A 19611-nucleotide genomic window follows, 5' to 3' on the forward strand; every position below is an offset into this window, starting at 1 on the left:
ATAGTGCCTCCCGCTATCTCTAATAGAATTGCCTATATCATCAGTTATAATAAAATTGAATAAAACAGTAAAGAACAAAACTGACAAAACCAAAACATTGGAGACATTATAGGTCTTCAAAAGTAGATAATAATCAACGAGAATGGGCGTCATAATGAATCTCACTATCTTCACAGCTGTTGCCTAAACTTTCGAACCTGGTACTATCAAGCAAAACAGAATAGGGGGACATCAGTCAAAAACAAAATGGTGAGAGTAATACAGGGCTTTAAATCAAGATAATGGAAAGTCAAGGTGGGTTACTATAATATATCCTGCTATTTTTTATTTTTCCCTTAATTAAAAGGATAAAAATAAAGTAAAAAATGAAGTGGAGATTGAGATAAAAGAGGGCATAACAGCAAAACAGCGCAGATCAAAACATAACCATTTAAGCAGAATAGTGTTTCACCACAAGATAATCCTGACATAAAAGTAGTTACCATATTGTCTCTTTCCTTGAAATCTTTGAGTATAACTTCGTATACTGTAGCATCAAATATATCAAAACAATGTAAAACCATTTAAGAGAATGACAGCATTACAGGGTATTTAGAATCAACTAACAGAAAATGAACAATGGTTTCTGTATAATCTCCTTGTCTTTAAAAGTTTTTGCTTATACTATCATACATAATAAAATCCAATAAGATAACAACCTGTTTAGACCAATGGAGACAGAACAAAAGCTTGATGAGACTTCAAAACACGATGATACTAAATCAGTATTACCTATTAAAACGTCATTTTCTCCAAAATAGCTGTTCCTATCATCCAGTCTTCTCTGCCTCATTTCTGTTGAGCTCTTTTTCTGTGATTAGTTGTCAGTTTGTCTTCTTCATTTTGTTTTCTGCTCCATTCATTGTGCCCTCTCTGCCACTATTTCTGGGTTCTTTGTATTTTTCTTTTTTAAAATATCCTGCAGTATTCTCTGTAGAGTTGGGTTGCATATTCCCCTAGTTCCTCTTTATCCTGGAACCACCTTGTTTTCCCATCAATTTCCAGGGATAGTTGTGCAGGATATATCAATCTTGGCTGGAGATTATTATCTTTCAAAGCTTGAATTATTTCCCCCCACGCTCTTCGTGATTTGATGGTTTGTGCAGAGAAATCTGCTGTAATTCTGATGGGTGTTCCCTTGTAAGTGGTCTGTTTCTTGTCTCTGACAGCTTTTAGTATTCTGTTCTTGTATTGAATTTCTGGAATTTTGATTATTATATGCCTGGGTGTTGCTCTGTTTGGGTTGTAGGTGGCTGGGGTCCTGTATGCTTCATACAACTGAGTATCTTTACCTTTTGCTAAATTAGGAAAATTCTCCTGGATTACTTCTGTGAGTAGCTTTTGTAGTTCATTTGTTTGTGTCCCTACTTCTTCTTTTATGTTCTTAATTCTTAAGTTATGGATCCTCTTATCATCTTCTAGTCTTTGTATTATTGCTGTTTGTTTCTTTGTTACTTTTAAGAAGTTTTTCATTTCATTCTCCTATATTACAAATCTGCCCTCCAGTTCAGATAGTCTGTCCTTAGTTTCTTTCAAGCTGTTATGCCAGTTTTTGATAGAGTTTTTAGTTTCCTGGTAGTCTCTTTGAACCTACTTCACGTATTCTATGCTTTCTCTATTTTCTCCATCAAACACTTCTCCCCTCTTTTTCTGTTCTTCCATTCCACCATCTGTTTTTTCTTGGGTGGTGCTTAGCATTTCTCTAACTATTCTGCTTATTTCTAGCTTCAGGTCATTAATAACTTCATTCCTGAACTCATCTATGAGGCTCTCTAGATGGCGCTTTATGTCTATTGGTGCAGTGTCCACTATTGCCTGATTCTCAGGATTGGGGGCCAAAGGGCCTTTCTTGTTGCTCCCTCTTCCCATATTCTTTGTTCCTTATATATGCAAGTGTATATAGGAGGCCCAGCTTCCCTCCCTGTCAGCCACAGCCTGATCGAATTGCGCCGGCTAGGTGTTCCTGCCCACCGCAGCAGACCAGGTAGCCTACTCGGGGCCCGCCCCTCCAGGCCACCCTCAGGCTCTGGGATCTGGGTTGTGCTAGCCTACTGGGTCTCAGCCAGCAGCGTCACGTAGGCTAGGCACTTCTCACCAATCCCACTTGAGAGGGGGATACGTGGCTGAAGTCTCTGCAGCGCCCCACTCCCGCAAGTCTGCCCAGTCCCAGAATGACTTCCGCTGGAGTCTCCTAAACTGTGGAAGAGTGTCAGTTTCTCTCACTCACCTCATCACAAGTCAATGCACAGCTCCCCGCCCGTCCTGTTTTCAACTCCGTTCACCGATTCCTGTTCTCAGAGCTTCTGCGCGTCTCTCTCCCTGCCGAGCCGACGAATAGGCAGCTGCCGCGTGGTGGGAAACCCAAATCGTGGCTTCCAATGGTGCGGGCTCCAGCTTCCACACTGAGGCTTTTCTGTTCCTGTTCTAGCACCAGGATTGCATTCCAAGTTGGTTTCTCTCAGCCCAGTTCGTTCTTGTGTCAGCAGGGCATATCTCCTCCTGCTTATGATTCCTTACTCCGCACCATTCCTGAATTCTAAGCTGAGTCTTTTAGAGAGCCTCCGTAGCTGCTGTTATCTGTCCGCCATGTTCTCCTGGAAGTCCTCTATCTGCTCACTTCTTAACCTTAAAATTTCACCTGGTAACCTTCCCGACTACTAACTCACCCCGCAGTTCTATTCAGAGTTCACCTCCAGAAAAATCAAGTATCTTCAGTGAGGTGTAAGATCCTGCTTCAGGAGTCAGGCAGTGTACCACATCTATCCCCCTACATCTGTGTGCAAGCAAAACTGGATGGATGTGTGGAAAGAAAGGAACCTTGATTCTTAATATGTGCATCCTGGTAAAAGATTAACCCAACATGATTGTAGATGTTCACAAGCACTTAGTGAAGATTCTACAAGAAAAACATCTAATCTTCAGCAGGGTAAGGATTGTTCAGAACAGCACAAACCATGGAAGAGAGAAATGGAGTGTCCACCAAAGTGACGATTTCTCTGCTTTTCAAAATAGACAAGTGATGGACTTCCAGGGGAAAAAATAAAGTGTGTCCTGATGGGACTCATTGGCATACAGGAAAAAATGCAACTCAAAGGTGAAAAGCCCAATTTAACAAGGGACTTAAAAGGTCCACAAGAAAGATCCATGAGTGGTCAATAAGAACAAGAGAAGTCCTTCACCTTAGTGTCAAGATAAGTTACAACTGAAAACCTACACCATCCCCGCCTCACTTGCTAACATTGAAAAGACAAGGTTCAGATACGAGACTATGGACTCACTGGAACTCACATATTGCACCTGAAATGAGATCCAGTTTTGAAAATTGTTGGTCAAGTGTTTTGTTTTTCCAGTCAAAATTAGGCAAACTCCTGCCTTGTGACTTAATTCTGCTAGATGTTCAATATAATGGAAATGTGTGTCCACAAAAGATTAGTCCGACGATGTTTATTGTCATTTTATTCATAATTTTTTAAAGAATGAATAGGCAGATTGCAATTTTGGGATTATACTACAGTTTGTCCTGCAGTAATCGGGAATGAACTGTGACAAGACAAGATACAGACTAAGAATGTGTTAGGTGAAAGACAACAGAAGCACATACACAGCCACCTGCACTCAGGGTTTTAGAATCTGCATTAAACTATAGTACTAGAGGTCAACACAGTGTGTTCGCCCTGTGTTCAGTTTTCTGTTGTAATACCACAGGCTGGATAAGTTTTAAAGCAGGGTGACATTGGTTCACAGTCCTGAGGAGGCCCGTGGTGTTAGATGAGAATCCATGTGTGTTCTAATTGTCTCTTTTTGAGACAGAGTCTCACTATTTGGTTTAGGCTGACCTTGGGCTCACTTCGTATCCTAGGCTGGTCTTGAACTTGCAACAATCTGCCTGCTTCAGCCTCCCAAGAGCTGGGATTACAAGAGTGCGCCACCACTCCTGGCCTAATTGCCTCTTTTAAAGCTGCAAATATTCCATTGTGGAGGCTCCAGCCTGATGACCCTTACTCTAGTCACCTCCCCAAAGCACCATCTCTGAGTAACCGTAGTCATATTACTTCTTTACCTGCTTAAATCTTGTAATTGGACTAAATTCCAACTGGAGTTTGGGAGAAGACAAGGAATGTGGGTTAGGGCTGACTTCCCTGTGATTGTGTGCGTGAAGTCAACACTGAAAACCTTTGTCCCATGTCATTTGTACCTTAATGTTTTAGAAGACAGATAAGGACAAAAGCACCTGACAACAAACTATTAGAACTCATTACCCACAATACATGTAGCAATCAAGGAACCGCCTTCTTCCTACGGGGAGGGCAGTCTGTCGAAGCTGTTAGAGCTCTCTGTGATGGAAACCATGGCATGCGTGCCGGAGGTCACTTGATTTAGTGGGTATGGGAGCAGGTTCGTTCGTCCTTGGGCAGTCAGCCTGGATTTGCCTGCCTGAAGAATCACATCCTGGACTGCCATCTTCTACCCAGGAGACCAGTTCTCCACAGGGAGAGGGGAGCACTGGCCCAGTGCTGCCAGGAACTGGCCACATGATTTGTCATGGAAATAAGACTGCAATGGGCAGAAAAATGAGGTTCAAGCCTAAAAACATAAGTATTAATATTAGGCAAGGCCAAATTTAAAGCTAAAAGTGTTATGCACACATAGTTTACATCAAGCTAGAAGTATTCTGACAGTAAAACAGACTGAAAAAATTAGCTTAAAAACTTTAATAACTAAATGGAGGCGTAGAATGCAAACAAGGCTGCCAGCATTCAGGCAGGGAGAAGGGCCCTGCTCTGAAGGGAATGTGCTGCTCAGTGTGACTTCCTTCCCCTTGCCATTCTTGCTAACTGGCATGAGGCCACACAGCCTGCTGGGAAGGTGAGTGTTGGGATCAAGTGCTAAGAAGGAGGTGAAGACTAAGGAGTCATAATCCTGGAGAAATCCAGTGAGAAGGGGCCCTAGCAGCCGCTACTTTTCCTGGTAAGCATTTGAAGATTCCTAAGCTATGCAGGGAGGGAAGCTAAAAGCCAAGCAGAGATCAGCAGCCGAGTGGCGAAAAGGACTTGAAGATCATTTTGTAAAGGCAGAAGTGGGAGTTTAAGGACCACTGAGGAGGGAGAACTGTGGTAATCAAGCCACAGTGAAGCAAAAACCTCTGGGGGAGCAAGAGCACACCAGAGAGCACAGCCGTGCCACAGGAAGAAATGTCTCTCGAGGAAAATGATGCCATTCAGAACCTCTCGTTTTTCATTCACAGTGTTGGCACTGAATAAAAGTTACTTACACATGCCGAGAGACAGTACCAAGTGATTGACACCCAAAGAGGAAAATATGCCCAACTGACCCACATACTGGATATTTCAGACTTAAAATATGATTAATACATTCAAGACAATAGATATCCAATCGGAGGTTTGGGGATTTTGTTGTTGCTTTGTTTTGTTATGTACACAAACACAATTGGAAATTCTAGATCTGAAACATAATAGCATTAGGAACCCAATAGATGAGTCTAAAAAGCAGCATGGATAGGGCAGAAGAAAAGATTTATAAACTTAAAACGAGTTACTAGAAGACATTCAGGCTGAAGTATGGATGGAAAAAAGAAAGAGAATGCAGGAAGCGACGGGAGAGCAATTATACATAGCACAAACGTGTAACCTACATGGATTCGGAGCCCCAGAAAACCAGAGCCAGGATGGACGAGAGACATTGACAAGAGACTTCCAAAAGTAATCAAGAGACATAAAGCTACAGAGTAAAAACCATGAATGCCAAGGAGGAGAAATACAAAGAGGACCATACCCACCAGCATCATAGTAAAGCTGCCAGACTCCAGGGAGTAAACCTGGAAGCTGCTGAGGAAAAGGTACAGCTTCCGCAGACTTGTTACTTTTCAGTAGAAATGATAAAAGGCAGTGGAATGTCATTTGATATGTTGGGGGGAAAAGTGCTAACCTAGAATTATATATCTGCAAGTTATCTTACTAAAGTAACTGTTGGGAGCCGCAGCCCCGAGCCCGGTCGCCTCACTTGGCGGACGTGAGGCCTGTAGTAAAGAGTAAAGCCTGAGGTAGATTACCCCTCCCATCGAGCACGTTAGTTTCCTGCTTACCGCGTAAGCAACCCGCTCAACAATATAGTCTGCCTGGCAACTGATGATGTTAGCCAATCAGCTTGCCTTGCTTACTTTAACATGATTGGACACTGTATCCGTATATATACTGGTGCCACCCCTGGGGGGAAAAAAGAAGCCCGGAAGTAGAAGCCCAGAAGGAGCCGCGGGGAGCGGACCAAAGGAGGCTTCGGCTGGGAGCGATCCCAGGGCAGGCTGTATGGAGAAGGAAAATAAAAGAAAAGGTTGTCCACTGCCAGGCTTTGTCGTGTGTCCTTCCTGCCGGCCGGGAGCGACATCGACATTTGGTGGCCCGCACGGGGACTGATCACCCCCGAGACGTGACAGCGGACAACGCTCCAGTACAAAGCTGCGAGACAGGTGAGTTGGGGATAAGGCTGGGCTCTGGGTGGCGCGCACCTACAGGGCTTTTAGACTCCCCTCAGGCTCACGCGTAAGTGGCGGATTCCTTGGGCCTCACGCGGTGAGTAACATATTAAAAGATGGGAAACATGCTAGGTAGCAACACTAAGAGCGAGGGTGGTTGTGGAGAAAGCTCTCAAGAGCTTACAAAAGTACGCAGTGTATTTGAGCAGGCCCAGTCGGGGAGCTCCCGAGAGGGGCCCGTCAAGGGGAACAAAGATGCTAAGGAGAAGGACGGGGCTCTAGCCTCGGAGTCGTCTGACTCCGAGGACGAGGGAAAGTTGAATGGCAAGGAGGCCAAAGAGACCAGCTGTCAGGAGCCTAAGTCGCTCGATAAGGATTCGCAGGGTTCTTTCCCAGCGTTGCGCCGTGAATTGCGCTCCGCTCAACTTGGTCTGCGGAGGAGTAGAGAGCTCCTGAGCGCTCCCCGGCGCGAGAGGGAGGCGAAGCCTTCCGCCCCACCTTGGGGGCTGTTCCTGGAAGCGATCCCTCGCCACGAGGCGGCCGCCCGGGAGCTCCCTTCCTCTTCGCCAGAACAGGAAGTGATGCACGGGCCCCCATTTTCCGCCCAATCACGGCCGCCATCTTATGCTCCGCCGCCGGCGGGTCGGTATTTTTACAGGCGGCTTTGGCAGGGGGGACGTTTGTCTCATGAGGTACATCCACCACCTGGGATAGATAGTGGCCCCTACGGGATATTTCCTGTACAAGTAGCTATGGGCCAGGGACGTAATGCATGGGAGCCTTTTGAGATAAAGCAGATTAGAGAACTTAAAAATGCAGTTACAACCTTTGGGCCGACTGCGCCTTACACCATTGCCATGCTGGAGAACCTGTCTTCTGGGCCCCTCACCCCCGAGGACTGGATTCAGCTGGCAAAGGCGTGTCTGCCCTCGGGTAGTTACCTGGATTGGCGAGCCTGGTACGCAGAGTTCTCTGCAGAGCAGGCTGAGAGAAACGCCAGTCGGGGAAACCGGGGGTGGAACAAGGAAATGCTTATGGGAGAAGGTCGGCACGCTGATGATCAGACTCAGTTCCCCGGCGCTGTCTATGAACAAATCAATGCCATAGGGCTCCGCGCCTGGAAGCAGGTAAGTGGTGCCGGAACAGCCTCCTTGTGTCTTTCAAAAATAATTCAGGGTACCACAGAGCCATTTGTTGACTTTGTGGCCCGAATGCAAGATGCTGCCGATAAGATATTTTCTGATCCGGGAGTGGCTCGACCGCTGGTAAGGCAGCTGATTTTTGAGCAATGTACAAAGGAGTGCAAGGCAGCGATAGCTCCTCATAAGAACAAGGACCTCAACGCCTGGATTAGGATATGTAGCGAGATAGGGGGGCCGCTCTCCAACTCGGGAGTGGCTGCTCTCCTGGCCGCGGCTGTACAGCAGAGGGGACCTCGCGGGTTAGAAGGGGAATGTAAGGTTAAAGGGTGTTTTGCCTGCGGGGAGCCAGGACACATTAAACGTCATTGCCCAAACAATACAGATGCTAGGCCTCGCCCTAGGAATGAAGAACCATATGTTTGTGGGCGATGCAAGAGGGGATCACACAAAGCTGAGGAGTGTAGGTCGGTCTTTGATGCTCAGGGCAACCGTATTTGTGGACAAGATGCTAGAGGGCCAAAAAACGGCCAGAGGGGGCCCCCTTCACAGGCGGGCCCCCGCCCCAGAGACAGGACAGCTCAGGATGGCAGCCTTCAACAAGGGCCACCCCTGGGTCAGCAGGTGTGGACCTCAGTGTCGCCTCCAGACTTATATTAGTGCCTGATATGGGTGTTCAAGTGGTTGAAACCACCTTTAAGGGACCGTTACCCGAAAATTCCGTGGGTCTGGTGATCGGGAGATCCTCCACGGCCCTTCGGGGTCTCATAGTAGTCCCGGGGGTCATAGACTCAGACTACACAGGACACATTAAAATTATGGTTCAATCTCTTGTGGGTACTATGGTAATCAATAAAGGAGACAAGATAGCGCAGCTCTTGCTGCTCCCCAGTCTCCACAAGAGATTCCCCTCAAAGCAGAAAATTAGAGAAAGTCAAGGTTTCGGTTCCTCAGGGGAAGTCTTCGAGGGACTCCATATGACACTTGATAAAAGGCCCATGCTCTCACTTAAGGTCAATGGCAAGAATATAACAGGGCTCCTAGACACAGGAGCTGACCGTTCCATTATCTCTAGAAAGGATTGGCCCTCCAACTGGCCCACCAACACTGCAGATAACACGCTGCAGGGCCTGGGGATAGTGTCAGCTCCTCAGGTTAGTGCTTCAACCCTGTTCTGGTGCGATGAGGAGGGTCATCAGGGCCATTTCCAACCATTTGTGTTGCAGTTGCCAGTGTCTCTATGGGGAAGGGACATCCTCACTCAGATGGATGTCACGCTTACGTCAAACTGCTCCCCCCAGGCTAAGAATATACTCAGGAACCAGGGATATACCCCCGGCAAAGGCTTGGGCAATGCCCTACAGGGTCGGACATCCCCAATACCAGTAGAGAACAAAAAAGGTAGGCAAGGGCTGGGTTTTTCTTAGGGGCCGCTGAAGAAGCTCTCCTACCCACTTCGATCAAAATCACCTGGAGGTCAAATGATCCAGTTTGGGTACCTCAGTGGCCCCTGCCTAAGGAGAAGCTATTAGCCTTGTCAGAAATAGTCAGTACACAACTTAGATTAGGACACATTAAGCCGTCAACCTCCCCATGGAACACCCCCATTTTTATAATTAAGAAAAAGTCTGGCAAATGGAGGCTGCTCCATGATCTAAGGGCGGTCAACGCGCAGATGCAGTCCCTGGGGGCGGTCCAGAGGGGGCTGCCAGCTCTCTCAGCCATCCCTCAGTCCTGGCCAGTTTATGTTATAGATCTTAGAGACTGTTTCTTCTCAATCCCCCTGCATCCAGAGGACACTCATAGGTTCGCCTTTACTTTACCCACCATTAACCAAGAAAGCCCTGATCTCAGATACGAGTGGATAACGCTGCCCCAAGGTATGGCCAACAGTCCCACTATGTGTCAGATTTACCTTGATTCCCTACTGGCCCCCCTACGGAAATCCTTTCCCAAGATAAGATGTGTGCATTACATGGACGACCTTTTGCTCAGCGGCAGGGACCCAGACATGCTAAATAATATGCTCGGCCAGTTGGTCGAGGCCCTGAGACAAGCTAATCTGCATGTTGCCCCCGACAAGATTCAGGGAGGAGAAATGGTGACCTACTTAGGCGCGAGAATCTCCCCTATGCTAGTCTCTCCGCAGAAGGTCACCATTAGGACGGATGGCGTTAGGACCCTAAATGACATGCAAAAGCTATTGGGAGACATTAATTGGATTAGGCCATATTTACATATACCAAATTCAGATCTCAAACCCCTGTTCGACCTTCTGAAGGGAGACCCAGATATAGCCTCCCACAGGAGGCTCACTCCTGAGGCAAGAGCTGCCTTACAGAGAGTGGAAAAAGCCTTAGGTGGGGCTACCTTACACAGAATTGAACCAGGGCGACCCTTTGATGTCTGTTTGCTACAGACTAGTCTACAGCCCACAGCGGTGATTTGGCAGAAAGGACCATTACTGTGGATACACCCTAAGGTCTCACCTGCAAAAGTCATAGAGCATTACCCGGAGGCAGTCGCTTCATTGGCCCTTGAGGCGCATGATAGAGCTGTCCAACATTTTGGCTCAGGACCACAAGCCATCCGAGTACCCTATACCGCCAGCCAGATCAAGACCCTGGCTGCCTGCATAGATACATGGGCCATTCTGAGATGTGTTTTCCATGGGGATATAAACAATCAATACCCTAAAGACCCTATCTTGTCATTTGTCACTCAGCACCCTATAATTTTTCCAAAGGTTACTGCCTCTGAGCCATTAGTCCCAGCAACTACAATATACACAGATGGCTCCAAGACGGGGATAGGTGCCTATGTGATCCTAGGCAAGCCCCCGGTTACCATACAATTTGAACCTGATCAGCCTCAGGTGGTGGAACTGCAGATCGTTAAAATGATTCTTGAACGGTTCTCAGAAGCCATTAATATTGTCTCCGATTCTAGGTATGTGGTCAATGCTATGCAAGTGCTTGAGACTGCCGGTTTAATTAGATCCACTTCCACAGTGGCTGGGCTGTTCCTGTCTATCCAGACATTGCTTCAGAACAGACACCATAAGGTCTTCACCACCCACATAAGAGCACATACATCCCTGCCGGGGCCCATGGCACAGGGGAATGCAGCTGCTGATACTGCCACTCGCCCGTTATGGATTTTTACCTTACTAACACCAATCGAGCGAGCCCGTGCCTTCCATGATAAGTTTCATGTCAATGCCAGGACACTAGCAAACCATTTCCATGTTTCCAGAGCAGATGCACGAGATATCGTGCGACTATGTGGCTCCTGTGCCACATACAAACCTGCCATACCGATGGGAGTAAACCCTCGAGGTTTGATCCCTGGTGATGTTTGGCAGATGGACATCACACATATACAGGAGTTTGAGACTCTTAAATATGTTCATGTTTCCACAGACACCTGTTCTCACGTCATATTCGCAACAGCAGAAACAGGTAAAAAAGTGTCTAATGTGATCAATCATTGCCTGGCGGCTTGGGCCGCATGGGGCAAACCAAAAATATTAAAAACTGATAATGGACCAGCCTATATAGGCAAAGCCTTCAATGAGTTCTACAAAATGATGGAGGTTCAATTAAAACATGGTATCCCATACAATCCCCAAGGTCAAGAAATCATTGAGAGGGCTCATAAAAGCCTCAAAAAAAATTTTACAAAAACAAAAAGGGGGAGATGTTGGGAGCCACAGCCCCGAGCCCGGTCGCCTCACTTGGCGGACGTGAGGCCTGTAGTAAAGAGTAAAGCCTGAGGTAGATTACCCCTCCCATCGAGCACGTTAGTTTCCTGCTTACCGCGTAAGCAACCCGCTCAACAATATAGTCTGCCTGGCAACTGATGATGTTAGCCAATCAGCTTGCCTTGCTTTACTTTAACATGATTGGACACTGTATCCGTATATATACTGGTGCCACCCCTGGGGGGAAAAAAGAAGCCCGGAAGTAGAAGCCCAGAAGGAGCCGCGGGGAGCGGACCAAAGGAGGCTTCGGCTGGGAGCGATCCCAGGGCAGGCTGTACGGAGAAGGAAAATAAAAGAAAAGGTTGTCCACTGCCAGGCTTTGTCGTGTGTCCTTCCTGCCGGCCGGGAGCGACATCGACAAGTAACCAAAAAGAATGTGCTCTGAAAATTAAAAATAGATTTCAGCCAGGCGTGGTGGCTTACGCCTGTAAGCCAACACTCTGGAGGCTGAGGCAGGAGGATCACAGTGAGTTTGAGACCAGCCTGGGCTACACAGTGGGCTGAAGGCCAGCCTGAACTGCATAGCAAGACCCTATCTCAAAAAGACGAAAAAAATAGATTTCAACACTAGCAGACTTGCACCAATGAAGCAAGAACTGAGACCCCTGGGTAGAAAATTACGTAGGTAAAGTAAATTAACATGGGATGTATAAGGTAATATCTTATGGGATTAAAAATATGCTTGAACTAACAGAACTAATAACAGGACAAAGGTCAGAAGTAAACAGTACCTTTTAGGGCCCGGGCATCATCCAGTCAGTGTTGAAAGTAGGAATAATCTTGTAAGAAAGACACAAGTTGCACTCCATAGATGTCCACTAAAAGAAAGTGTACCTAGCAAGCTGATAGAGCGAGATTAAACTTCACTGTAGCAGAAAAGCATTTCTCGGGTCTCCTTTGAGAAAAGGACTTGATGTCTGCCTTCAAGGAATGAGTAAGTTCACAGTCACCAGCTCCTTTGAGGTCTGCTTTGGAGCCTCGGTCACTCTCCACTGGTCTGCAGCCAGTGAATGAGCAAGATGGTGATGGTAGGGTGATAACCATCTCTGCCAAATGTGGGACTTCTCTAAATCACTGTCTGTTCCAGAGCTTAGCTGCTCAGTGAGCTCAAAGAGACCCTTTGGGCCTATAGCACCGTCACCTGCTCCCACCACGCTCTTTCGGTTGCCATTGTGCAGTGTGATAACTGCAAAACAGGAAGGGGATATAAAAAGTAATCAAGAAAGCTTGTAATCCCAGTAATTTGGCAGGAGGATTGCCATGAGTTCAAGGCCAGCTGCCTGGGCTACCTCTGAAAGCTAGCCTGAGCTACACAGCGAGACCCTATCTCAAAAACAGAACACCATAAAAATAAGAAAATACATATGTACCAATTCCCCAAAATGAATGTAACATATATTACAAACATACAGAAGAAAAAAAAAAAAAAGCTACTTAGGGCCCAGGGATTTGGCTCAGTGGCGTAAGCACCTGCCTGGCAATTGCAAGGTCGTCAGTTCAGTTCCCAGTACCAAAAAGGAAAAAAAAAAGCTTTGTAAATAAAGACTTGAACAAATGAAAACACATCCCATGCTCATGGATTGAAAACTTAATATTGCCAAACTATCACATACATTTAATGCAAAGCTTATCAAAATCCCAATGAGAGTAAGAAGATCTTACTCTAAATTAAAAAAAAACAAAAACAAAAACAAAAACTGTGTGTGGAATCTCAAGGGATTCTAAATAGCCAAGGCAGTCTGTGTGGCTCATCACCTAGTGGCTTCACCAAAGCCCTCCATCCTGAGGGCAGGGGGCATTTGGGTGGGTTGTGCAGAAGGAGATGAAAAGGACCTTTGAATTCCTGCGTGACTGCCCTGATGGGGCTACACTTTCTCCTTTGTGTTTCCCCCTTCCCAGTTTCCCACACAGAGGGCGCCCTGGGGGAGCTGCTTCCCACGGGCGTATGGAAAAGTGTAACCCTAATAGAGTCAGACCCCACAGCAATGAGGATGGGCCATCTGACCAGCAGCTGCAAGGAACGTGGCCAGGTGACAGCCTCCGGCTGTGGGCTCCTTTGAAGTCTGACTCTGCTTCGCAGTGAAATCAAGGGTGAGATGAAGCAGTGGGAGTCAAGGTCACACTGTCGGGCCACGTGCCTGCCCCAGGACAAGCCAGAGTGTGGCCCAGTCTGCCCCGCTGGTGTGGGACGCACTCTTGGCTTGCTGTGTGCTGGGCTCCTGGCTGAGCTGGAGCTTAGATCAGGATCAAGCTCCACCCTTTCCCTGCCCCATCCTGTTTCATCTTGCTTTTCAGTCTCCCTCCCCAAGGACCCTTTGCACTCCTCCTGGCATCTTGGCACCTGGTGCTCAGCAAACTGGGGAAGGGAAAAAAAGGCAAACCAAGGAGATACACAGCAGACGGTAGATTCAAACCCAAAAGCATTTCACTAAATATAAATGGGCTAAATACTCCAATGAAAACAAATATTGTATGATTCAAGCTCAGTGGCATAAGCACTTGCTTCGCAAGCATGCTGTCATGAGTTTGATCCCCAGTAACAAAAAAAACTCCTCAAAAAAACAAAAACAAAAAACCATTGAGCTCAATCACAGACTGTTTGCAAGAGATAAACAAATATAAGGCCCTTAAATATAAGATTTAAAGAGAGCTGAAAATAAAATTCTGTGCCAACACAAAAGAGCCAGCCATGGTGGCTCACACCTGTAATCCCAGCATTTAGGAGTCTAAAGCAGGAGGATCATTGCAAGTACAAGACCAGCCTGGGCTACAAAGTGAGCTCAAGGCCAGCCTGAACTGCATAGCAAGACCCTGTCTCAAAAAGACAAAAAAAAAAAAAAAGAAAAAAAAAGTGTAGCTCTATTCCTATCACACAAAGCTGCTTCAGGGGGAAGAAGGACTGCTAAAGAGAATACAGACATTTCATTTTTTTATAAAAGAGATCAGTCCATAAGGAAGATGTAAAATTCTGCTATGGCAAGCAGATATTCCAAAATGGCACCCAGGATTTGGCGGCAGATTTATATACACCAATGGGTACTGATTGAGATCATCCCCAAATATCAGGACCTGATCTCTGGTGGTCTAGGGCTTATACAGAATAAGCAAGCAGGAAGTACAGAGGCAGAATGGCTTGCCAATTGGGGTGTTGGTTCTTATAACATGCATCACAGTGATCAGCTGTTTCTAGGAAACAGAAGCAACCAGAACTGCAACAGGAACCATTACTTGGGCTACTAAGAAACTGAAGTGGGACTTCTGGGAGAACATGGCAGATAGATAGCAGCAGCTACGGAGGCTCTCTGAGATACCCCACTTAAAATCCAGGAATGGTGTGGGGCTAGAAGTCCTAAGCAAGGGGAGATGTACCCTGCCAACCCAGGAATGAACTAAACTGAGAGAAACCAACTGGAAATGCAATCCTGGTGCTATAACAGGAACAGATAAGGTCTCAGCACGGAAGCTGGAGCCCGCACCACTGGAAGCCGTGATTTGAATTTCCTGCAGCCACTGCTGTGTCCCAATCAGCATGGCAAAGAGAGAGGCATGAAAGCTCTAAGAGTGGGAAGCAGTGAATAGAGTTGAGAGTGGGATTGACCCGGAGCCCTGCATTGACCTGCAGTGAGTGAGCAGATCAGGGACTCTTCCATAGAGCAGGAGGCTTCAGCAAATGACATACTGGGACTGGGCAGATTAGCCAGAACAGGATGCTGCAGTGTCCTTAGTCAGATATTCCCCTCTCAAGCGGGATTGGTGGGGAGTCCCTGGCCTGGGTGTTGCTGCTGACTTAAGACCCAGTAGGCTAGCTCAAACCAGGTCCCAGCACCTGGAGATGCACCCTAGCAGTGAAGCCTTCGGTAGGTTGACCTGGAGGGGCGGGCCCAGCAGAGGCTGCCCAGGTCTGTGTCTCCCTAGTACACTGCAGTGGGCAGGAACACCTAGCCAGCACAATTCAAACAAACTGTAAACAACAAAGAAAGAAACTGGGCCTCCTATATACACTTGTATGGAAGGAACAAAAAATATGGGAAGAGGGAGCAACAAGAAAGAGTCCTTGGCCCCCAATCCTGAGAAACATGCCATATCAGACATGGCACCAATAGACGTAAAGCGATATCTCCAGATCCTCATAGGCCAGTTCAAAAATGAAGTTATTAACAACCTAAAGCAAGATATAAGTAGAATAATTAGAGAAATGCTAAGCAACGCCCAAGAAAAAACAGATGGTGGAATGGAAGAACAGAAAAAAAGGGGAGAATTGTTTGATGGAGAAAATAGAGAAAACAGAATACGTGAAGCAGGTTCAAAGAGATTACCAGGAAACTAAAAACTCTATTGAAAACTGGCATAACAGCTTGAAAGAACTAAGGATAGATTATCTGAACTGGAGGACAGATTTGTAATACGGGAGCATGAAATGAAAAACTTCTTAAAAATAACAAAAAAACAAACAGCAACAATACAAAGGCTAGAAGATGATAAGAGGATCTATAACTTAAGAATTAAGAATATAAAAGAAGAAGTAGGGACACAAACAAATGGACTACAAAAGCTATTCACAGAAATAATCCAGGAGAGCTGGGGATTTAGCTCAGCGGCATAAGCACCTGCCTTGCAAGCAGGCGGTCGTGAGCTCGATCCCCAGTACCAATAAAAAAAAATGAAAAAGACAAAAAAAAAGAAAAATAAATAATCCAGGAGAATTTCCCTAATTTAGCAAAAGGTAAAGATACTCAGATATATGAGGCACACAGGACCCCAGCCACCTACAACCCAAACAGAGCTACACCCAGGCATATAATATTCAAAATTCCAGAAATCCAATATAAGAACAGAATATTAAAAGCCATCAGAGACAAGAAACAGACCACTTACAAGGGAACACCCATCAGAATTACAGCAGACTTCTCAGCACAAACCATCAAATCACGAAGAGCGTGGGGGGAAATAATTCAAGCTTTGAAAGATAATAACCTCCAGCCAAGATTGATATATCCTGCACAACTGTCCCTGGAAATTGATGGAAATACAAAGTGCTTCCAGGATAAAGAGGAACTAGGGGAATTTGCAACCACTAATTCAACTCTAAATAGAATATTGCAGGATAGTCTAAAAAAGGAAAATACCAAGATTCCAGAAATAGTGGCAGACAGGGCACAATGAATGGAGCAGAAAACGAAATGAAGAAGACAAACTGACAACAAATGACAGAAAAATAGCTCAACAGAAATGAGGCAGAGAAGATTGGATGGTAGGAACAGCTATTTTGGAGAAAACAAGACATCATAATAGCTAGTGCTGATTTAGTATCATCTTGTTTTGAAGTCCCATGAAGCTTTTATTCTTCTGTCTCCATTGGTCTTAACAGGTTGTATCTTATTGGATTTTATTATGTGAGATAATATAAGCAAAAACTTTTATAGACAAGAAGATTATACAGAAACCATTGTTCATTTTCTGTTAGTTGGTTCTAAATACCCTGTAATAATGTTATTCTCTTGAATGGTTTTACATTGTCTGGATATGTTTGGTGCTACAGTATACAAAGTTATACTCAAAGATTTTAAGGAAAGAGACACTATGGTAACTACTTTTATGTCAGGATATCTTGTGGTGACACTATTTTGCTTAAATGGTTATGTTTTGACCTGCGCTGTTTTGTTGTTATGCCCTCTTTTATCTCAGTCTCCTTTTTTTAATTATTTACTTTTTAATTTTTATCTTTTTAATTAAGGGAAAAATAAATTTAAAATAGCAGGATACATTATAGTAACCTACTTTGATTTCCTATTAACTTGATTTAAAGCCCTGTATTGCTCTCACCATCTTGTTTTGACTGATTTTCCCCTATTCTGCTTAGCTTGATAGTACCAAGTTCGAAAGTATAGGCAACAACTGTGAAGACAGTAAGATTCATTATGACACCCATTCTGGTTGACTAGTATCTTCTTTTAAAGTCCTGTAACGTCTCCAATTTTTTGGTTTTATTCTTCACTGTTTTGTTCAATTTTATTATAACTGATCATATAGGCAATTCTTCCTAAGATAGCAAGAGGCAGTATGGTAACCATTGTTGATCACCTTGTATTTTGTTTTTACATTATCTATTATGTCCATCCTTTTGATTTGACTCTGTTCTGATATGTCACATTTGGTTTTACTCTCTTCAAAAAAAGTAATAAGAACTGTGGGAGTAATAAAACCCAAAATGTGTAATTGTCATTGTACAAAAGAAAAGAAAAGAAAGTACTCTAAAGAATATAACCGCATATATATTTAAGTGTATAAGATAGATAACCATATTACTGAGTTTTGTTGGATCATTGAACAAAACTGTTTGCAGTCTCACTGTTTGAAAGTCCACTTTATATGCTTTAATTTTGTAACTTGAACAACTATTTCTAAGATGAGAATATGTAATCTATTAACTAGTGATTTCTTACTGTTTATTTTTTAAATTTTGTATTACTTGTACCTTTTTTCTGTTTTTTTTTTCTCCTAAATAAAATTTTTTAAAAAAGAGTAGATGAAAAAAAAGAAAGAAACTGAAGTGTACTGGCAAGGGAAGGGGACATTTTCTGTAGACACCTGTGACATGTTCCCCCAAAAGTGCAGTGTTGAAGGTTTGGTCTCCAGTGCAGCAAAATTCAGAGACAGAACCTCAAGAGGTAATTGGATGAGGAGGGTCCATTGATCCATTGCAGAGTTCATAGCTGACATGACTGATAGAAGGCAAGGCCCAGTTGAAAAAAGTAGGTCACTGGGGACATAACCTGGAAGGGTACAAGTTGTCCCCAGCTCTTTGCTCTCTGCTTCTCAGCTACCACGAGGCAAGGAGCTTTCCTTCTATCAGGCTGTTTGGACCCAGCAAAATCTGACAGATCAAACAAGACGGGATGGCGCAAGCCATGCAGGGCCCAGGAAAGAGAAGCCAGATTGCCCCTCCCATGAGCTGAGGGCATTAAGGGACCTCCCCCAACCCTGTAATTGACTGGTTTGGAGGACAGGCTGAGTTGATAGCAACTGAGGTACAAAATCAACTGAATACTTGTATTGTTTGATTAATATTGCAGGCCTGGGACCAGTAGTCTGAACATATATAGGCAGATAACAGTAGGCAATATAGCAAATACGGGGGATTTTCTTCTGTCTTGTTTTTGAAATTCAGTACTGTTTCACAGTTTTGTTTTTTTCTGATTTATTGTTTTTTGCTTTCCTCAATGTTCTGTTTTGATTGGTTTTATTCTGTTTTGATTTATTTGATTTTACTATGTCTGATGGAATGGATAGCTATTGCAAAGATAACAAGATATACTCTAGTATCCATTGCTGATTTCCTATTTCCTTCAAAGTTCTGTACCACTTTCACTGTTTTGTTTTGACTGGCTTTATTCTGTTTTGTTTGGTTTGAGTTTTTTTATTTTTAAAATAAATTTTTAAAAAAAGGAAGGGATACCTTGGGTGGGGGAATTGTTTTACCTACAAGTTCCCCTAAAAATGCCATTTGGGTTAGTTTTATTGTATTCAAATCACACTGCAAAAAAGTTTTGTGGTTTAAGTGACCCAAATTATCTTGGGGATGTAAAAACTTCTCTGAATAGCCCTTACCATAAACCACAAGCATTAAGAAGAAACAGTTCTTAACAAGGACACAGTGTATAGCAGGACCAGTCCCCAGAGGACATGGTGGCCTTGCCATCTGCCTTCTCCAGGGACATTTTTAACCCAGTCAGGCATTTTAGCAAATTAGAAAAACAACAGCAAAATATATCAAATGAAACTCAGAAGAGACAATAAAAATAAAAAGCTGAAAAATACCAGAAAAATAAAAGATAATCAAATGACTTTAAAAATTGCATGAAAGTAAAGGATCTGATACCAAAGGCTGTTTGTCGGGGGTGAGCATTGTGGTGTTACGATTTATGGAAAAATCCGTGAGACAAAAGTGCCCACCCCCTGAGGAGCGCTGATGCCATGGAGTTTTATGTAGCTTTAAAAGAGAATGATTTGAATGTCTAGTGACACTGGGCATTCACATGTGCACTTGTCACCTGGACAGACAAGATAAACTCAGCACATTAGACACAGTCTGGAGGAATGATACATGGCGTGGAGAAAGAGAGCTGCAAAGATGTCGCCGCACTGAACAGGAAGGAAGGTTTCTCCAGGGATCGGAGCCA

The sequence above is a fragment of the Cavia porcellus genome, unplaced genomic scaffold, assembly GCF_034190915.1.
Source record: "Cavia porcellus strain 051 isolate PalLab524CR breed Dunkin Hartley unplaced genomic scaffold, mCavPor4.1 scaffold_17, whole genome shotgun sequence".
Classification (NCBI taxonomy): domain Eukaryota; kingdom Metazoa; phylum Chordata; class Mammalia; order Rodentia; family Caviidae; genus Cavia; species Cavia porcellus.